This window comes from Cheilinus undulatus, linkage group 1 (genome assembly GCF_018320785.1).
Source record: "Cheilinus undulatus linkage group 1, ASM1832078v1, whole genome shotgun sequence".
NCBI lineage: Eukaryota > Metazoa > Chordata > Actinopteri > Labriformes > Labridae > Cheilinus > Cheilinus undulatus.
This window is the reverse complement of record NC_054865.1, coordinates 31,811,730-31,819,068: the sequence shown is the minus strand read 5'-3', so window position 1 is coordinate 31,819,068 and position 7,339 is coordinate 31,811,730. Positions and strand designations below refer to the sequence as shown.

At 37.1% G+C, this 7,339-nt stretch overlaps 1 long non-coding RNA gene across 1 annotated transcript; it reads left to right on the top strand.

Moving 5' to 3' along the window:
* The first annotated feature begins 499 nt into the window (after window positions 1–499).
* LOC121514271 lies at window positions 500–2,616 on the top strand. Its single transcript, XR_005992274.1, has 2 exons — window positions 500–772; window positions 2,363–2,616. It is a non-coding gene; the product is annotated as an uncharacterized LOC121514271 (long non-coding RNA).
* Window positions 2,617–7,339: the final 4,723 nt, after the last annotated feature.

Genomic DNA, 7,339 nt, shown 5'->3' with positions numbered 1-7,339 from the left:
GTGATCAAGAAACATCACTATGTTACTAAATATTTGCAGCATATAATTATCTGATATAAAATCCCAGAACATTGATAAACATTATGAGACACTATGTGAAAATACTCTTTTACAATCATTTTTTAAACTATTTCTATGCAAGAGAGAGAAACATACGTATGCCTTTGCACACAAAGTCAGAGGGGGAAAAAGAACACTTCATTAGATAATCTGTATTAATTTAAAGCTGCAGTAGGTAACTTTTTGCTAACCAAAGCTAATTTTTTTCCTGTTCTATTTGGATCAAATGTTTGTACACCCATAGAGAGCTCTTAATTAGAGGAGTAAAATGACACTATTGCGAGACCTCTGCAATTCCATATGCTTCCGTAATCAGCAGTCAAAAATTCTCCACCGCTCCAGGTATCACCAACCAATCAGATTCGCCTTTGACTTCTCTACCCTGATTGGTTGAGGGGCAGGGCTTACTCCCTCACCCTGATTCGTCGAGGAGCTCTTGCTGCATTAGCACGCTGAAGAAGTAAACAGCGTTGATAATGGCTGAAAATGGCTGACAGTGGTAACCAAGACAATATTCTAGTTTTTCTTTTGCTAACAAAGCTATCAGTATACCAGAACCAACACGTTTAACACACTGCAAACACTTGGAGAGAAGAAGACTGAGCAGGAAATAAAACGAGAGTAAATATCAGCGCAGCATGCTATCTGAGGAGGCCTGGGAGCTGAAAAGTTTAATTTCAGATGCGTGGCTGACTATTTCACTCCTGGATAGGTAACCGGCCTTTTTCTTTATTTTGCTATGTTGTGTCACAACAAGAAATATAACTATTTGTATTAATGTCACCTGCTGTGTGATGTAGCTTTGCTGAGGCCTACTAGCCCACAGTGTAGCATAGCCTTGTTGACCGGGGAAATGTCACTGCCGTTGAGAGCTCATTACCCCGAGTTAGGAGGATTTATTGGGGAAATTCAGGGCTTTCTGTGCATATATTACTCCCATTATGAAGCGTTGTCCCAGAAACCGGGAACGCTTCTTAGCTCGGTGAAAACCAGGACTTATTGTATACACACTACACCAAGCAAAGTGGCGACATTGCTGGGGGCCAGCGTTTTAGCATAGTTGCTGCCTGGAGAGGCTTCTGGTAGAGTTTACAGGTCCTAGTTGACATTTTCAAATTAATTCACATTGACAGCAGGGAGGATGATTTACTCCGTTTCAGTCATTCTAGCTGCTAATCAGAGAAGGTAACATTCTCCTGCTCATATCCTGTACTTACCTTGGTATCTTGCTTAGCATGGACGTGGTTTTAAAGTAATTATGTGGAAACATAACACTTACCAGAAAGAGGAGTCAGTTTTAGTTATTTCCCTTTTCCCTTAATTATAAGTATCATTATTTTGTGATATAGAATAAATGACAGCGAATATATGGCATCATATTAGATATTGAGTTAGAGACAAGAGATTTTAATTTTCATAAATGATTAAATTGTTGTCTTCATAGCATGCGCTCACTGGAGGTTATAAGCCCCTTTGTTCTATTTACAGATGCCTTAAGTTCATTCCAGCAATAATTTGCATACATTATTACCCCCATTAAGTTAAAAAAACAGAGACTCCATCTCTGGTCTGACTCCATCTGCAGAAAACACTTGTGACCCTGAATAAAGAGGGCAGCTACATCTAAGTTATACATACAGTGCTTAACAAATTTATTATACCACCCTAACCCCAACCAAAGTAAGATTTACGCACAGCTGCCCTAAATTAACAGCATTGGTAATTACCAAAATCATTTTTTATGTTTCTCCAATGGTGAATACACCAATATGTAGAAGCTCTTTAACCCAAATGATATTTTTAATGCTAAAATATAATTATTATTATTATCCATGAATTTCAAATTTACTGATTTACAAAAAAACTGAAAAAAGTAAAGCACATTAATATTTCTTGATTAATATATCAAATTATAGTTATTTACTTGCATTCCTGAACAGAAAAATTCATTTTAGTGATTGAATGTTATGCTTTATTCATTTCCCAGTGAGCCGGCTCAAATTTGAGTGAATTCAGTTTGAAATTCCTCATTCCTGTTCAAAATGGTATAACGTGGAGAGCTCACTGAAAATGAAAGAGTCCGCATTAAAGCACTTCATGATGCTGGATGGTCTTTGAGACAAATATGACAGGTGGGCTAATAAATTTGTTAAGCACTGTATGTCAGAGTGCTCAACAAGGCAACAGCAAGGCCTTTGAAATACAGCACAGATATTCTACAGCAACACTGTTGAATTTACAGGCATTGGACTGTGGATGTGTATTCTGATTTCTTTTGTGATTTTCATTTCTGTTTAATCAGGACAGGTGGTGATCTTCAGAAGGAGCAATGGTGGGGTGCACTTCCAGCTTTGGAACTGTATGAAACCATGGGTGGGATTAAACTCCTGAAGATGTACACCCACCTCCAGACCATGTCCCAGTCTGCTGCACTGAAGATCTAAATGGACAAGCAAACATTGTTTATTTCAACTGTCTCAAACAGCTAGCTGAGTACAAGATCTTATGCACAAAAAGGCTATTTATTTTATCTAATAAAATATTATATTATATTTATGCAGCATTGTACTTGGTGATGTATTAAACAAAGTGACTGATTTCTTACATGAGAGAGGATGTCAAGTATGTTTTACAGATTTATTTGAGTAGTGGCTTGAAACAAATAATTGCACATTTCTGATTTAATTTTACTCTAAAGTAAACACATTTTAACTGCATATCTACAAGTAGTTTACAAGTCTAAGAGAACAAAGTAAAAATATAGCAAGTGTTGAAGTTGCTCTAGGTAAAACTAAGGTATAAAGCAGAATCACATTAAAAAGTGACAAGATTAATTTATATAGTAAAAAACTAAAATTTAAACATTATAACCTGGAACCTAAAAAGTGAAACATATGTAAATGCCCACAGAGTAATAAGCATATTAACAACAAACATGTATGATGATGGCTGTGAACCCCTGGATGGTGATGGAGACCTCTTTCAGTCATCTCTGCAGCTGCTCCAGGGTGAAGCTTCTAATTCTAACCTGGTAAAGTAAAATAAACAGCCTCATTACAAATTAATACAAGAGGGGTCAACTACATCAGTTTTACAATGTGGAAAATATGCCTTCAAATGACAGACCCACTCTTCTGCCATTATTTGAGCTTGTAGAGGCTTTACCTCTACAAGATCTTTGTTTATCGAACCGTACGCTGTTGCTCCTCCATGTCCACGTCTGGCCATGGCCGCTTCTCCCTCGGCTCTGCAGCTTTGGTCGCACCAGCCTGGCTCCTTCTACACCTCGCCTTCCAGCTGTGGATGGTCCTGACTTTTAGCCACCGCTGGAGTCGAGGCTTTCTTTTTTATCATACTGAAAATAAAAGTGTGTTTCTTTATTTGATGCTCACTAGCGTTTGTAAACCTATACTGTGTTAGTTCAATGCTAACTAGCTGGCTAGCATCGTCTAAGTATAAGTGATGCTCACTTGTTTGGCTGGTATAAGCTATCTGAGCTTCGTTTCTGACAAATATTCAAATGTGAAATAGCAGGATGTAAATCCCTGAGCTTAAATTTGAATTATTTTCAGACAGCACAAGCTTTCTTACCTTAGAGTCAGATATGGCAGTAATCCTCACATCTTCTGTTGGTTAAAACAAGATTGTGCACGAGCTTGTGGGAGGGGCTCACAGAAGTGTGGGGAGTGAACTGAGAGAGAATCAGGTTGGGAGGGGCTGTGTTGATTTTTCAAAATCCCTCCCCTTGGATGTTTGCCAAAAAGTTACCTACTGCACCTTTAACTCAGTTAACCTGAGAACAATACTAAAACTATCGTTTTAGTATTTTTTCTCACTTCCAGCACTCCAGACCTCCACTATAGAACCTGTAGAGAGAAGACTGCTACATTCAGTCAATAAGAGCACATTGGAGACACTTATATATGAGTATTAATAAGCCTGCATTTGATAAAGTGTTAAATAATCAACTAATTTAATGGGCATACACAAAATCATCCAAATACAGTGAAATATGGCTTTGTTAAAAGGAGCTCATCCACATTGGATTTTGTGCAACCAAAATAACTGAACAGTTTGATTTCAGGCTGCAACATAACACCGGTACAGTGGGGGTCAATATTTACAGACATGCCTACTTGTTACTTAGGAATAATGAGACATGGAATAAAGTGTAACATTGAGAAACGTGAAAAATGAGTAAAAACACAACATGATAGCAATCTTTGAGTCCATTAACACATACCCTTTCTATCAAATTAATGTACAAAACATCCTATTTAACATCGTGCAAGTTTCCTAAAGCTCTAAAACAGGATGTGAGGGCCCCTTTCAAAGCAGGTCAAGCTACTTAAATGACGCAATGTTTTAAACATTCAGTCATAAAGCTAATTAAGTGAGGCAAATTAATTTCAAGAAGAGTAGCTGATTGTTACAGCTCAGGCTAAATTATGGGGGCACTCTGGAGGGTGGGGGGAAAGGGGACTTAAAGATGAATCAAAACAATAGATCAACAACTGGTCACATCAACATGTATGACAGATGGCTGACAGAGGGGGGGTTAAAAGATGAATTACATGGATTAGTCTGGTTGTGCATTGTTTATTTCCAAGCATAAGTGAATGCATAAGATAAACTGATTGTAAGCATTTGTGTGACTTGTGGACACAACAAATGCAAACATCAGAAGACTGAGAAAACCACTGCAGTATGTAACAGGAAAACTACAATCTTATCTTATGTTCCTTGCTGCCTTTATCTGCCCCCATTTGCTTCATTTATGCTGCAATGCAGGCCATGCTCTCATTCCGTGTTACCTTGAAAGGAAAACTTTTCTGTGTGAAACTGATCTGGAAATTAAATGCTGCCTGTCTTTGAGAAAAAAAAATCTGAATAAAAAGACATGGATATGACAAGTGTGCAAGGTGACATGTTGAAGTATTATTATTGTTTGAGGTATTGTTTTCTAGCTGAGACTTCAATTTCTTCCCAAGGGTGTCAGGTGATTGACAGTAAGCATTGCATAAAAATGTGCCCACTATTATGAAAACACAAAACTAAGCCAGGAGAAAAAGAGAATAAAACAGCCGTTAACAAAAAAGCAGACACTTATAGACACAAAGAAATCGTCTTCTAATATTGTAAATGTTTACCGGTGGGCTGAGTAGCTCAGTGGTAACGGCTGTTTTGCAGGTCAGAAGATGGACATGGTTTCCACAGGGATCATCTGGATCAGAACAGAAGAAGAGGCAGGAACATTACTTGTCAGTCATGTGACAAAGCTTCATTAGACTCACACATCACCGAAGCAGAGACTCTCTCTAGTGTTTATTACACTGGGCTTCAGGGAGAGATCGATCTAAAATGACAGCTGTTAGGTCCACTCCTGTGGAGAGAGAAGCTGACCTGCACACAGTGACGCCTCGGCTGGTCTTTGTGTTTATCTATCTAGGCTGTGATGCTATCAGAGGATGTATTTGTCGTTTTGTCATTTGGTTACATGATGGCTTTTGCTGATTGCATTTTACAAATTAAGACTGCCAGACAAGACTGATTTAAAAGCAAAATGATTTCATCAGTCACACATAAAAAGCTATACAACAGCACACTTTTTGGTTGTTTAATGTATTATGATCATTTTTTATTGTTGTTACACCACATATGCTTCTAAAAGACTTGACATATAACATAATATTTCACATTAATTCCTTTCTCTGCTGTTTTTCTCCCTGTCTTATACTGAGCAACTGTCATCAGGGTTGTCATGATACCAAACTTTTTAACTACCTGCTGTACTAGTTAAAATTAGAGATACATGGAATTGGATTTTTGCCAATATCTGAAATGCTGAAATTTAAGATGATGCTGATCTTGATACAGATCTATAAATGTAGCTCAGACTTATGTAGGTCTCTTGGTACAGCCTAAAACTACACAAAGTCACTGTTACATATAACTTATATTTATATCCAATATAGGCTGATTACAATATTATGTATTGGTAGTAAATATCAGCTGAAATTTTAATCTATATTTATATGGATATCATGCTGTCCTATGAAGCCATTATTGACTTACTTCTTCTTTTGAATACCAAAAATGCTGGTAAACTCATGCACATTTTCTGAAAAAAAAACAAAAAAACATCACAAATGTTTCAATACTTTAGCCTTAATACACACCAGGCTTAGACTGACTAAAGATCCGGAGTGTTTTCTTGAAGTATGATACTCTTCAATACAATTGAATATTGAAATATCAAAGATTTAATAATTTTGAAATACATGCTATCAAAAGTATGTACATACTGAACGTTTTGATAATCTTAAAATCCCTGTAAAGTAATTTTAAAAATCTTTATTTTAGGTTTATTGTATGACAGACCACTGTGTTGTGAACCATGAATGAGCTGAAGCCACGCCCACTCATTAGAAATATAGTCCCTCTCAAATTTTAAAAAATGATTCAGATCAGAGCACAGCTGTCTGGCTCTGAGCCAGAGCAGAGAAACAGAAGTTGGGGGTTCAATTTACTGTTTTCTGGTACAAATTGATCAGTTATGCTGCATTTAATGACCCTTACACCACCGTGGCTGATAGATTTGTGAAATTTACCTCACAATGAACAAAAATAAAGCATGTAGCTGGCTGTTCACTTTCAATGAAGGCAGTGACATCAGCTAAAAACAGACTGTATTGAGATGAACTGCTCAGTGATTTTACATCGATGTACTTTTAGGGGGGCGGGGTAATTCCCCATCAAGACTGGTGATGTCACGGGCTCAAATATTTGCTCCTCTCATATAAAACCAAGCCAGGCAAGAGACTTTCCAACGGTCTACATAACAAATTCAGTCATACGTAGATCTCAGTGTTTTCAAGTTTGCAGTAACCTTATTCCAACTTATCCAACGTTTTAAGACGCAAAGATTGGATTTCACATCACAGGGTCTTTAACTGTAGCGCCATAATTCCCCTATGGTAAGTAGTTTTAATTAAGAATAAAGGCAAGGGCATTTTTCACTAAATATACAAAACAGTGTACTCTAGCATACTAGCAGAAATACGTTGTAAGCTTAACATAAGGCAGTGCACAGAAACAGAAACGTAGATTAAAATGAAATTATTCTATTGGTTGATGATGCTTTGTAAGAAATTACTGATTGGATATAGCTTTCATTGGGAAAATAGTTTTTTTATGTTCTTCATGTTTAAATTGTAAACTTTCAGAAGTTCAGACCTTATTGACTCCATCATTGATCACATGCTTGAAATCCCAATTG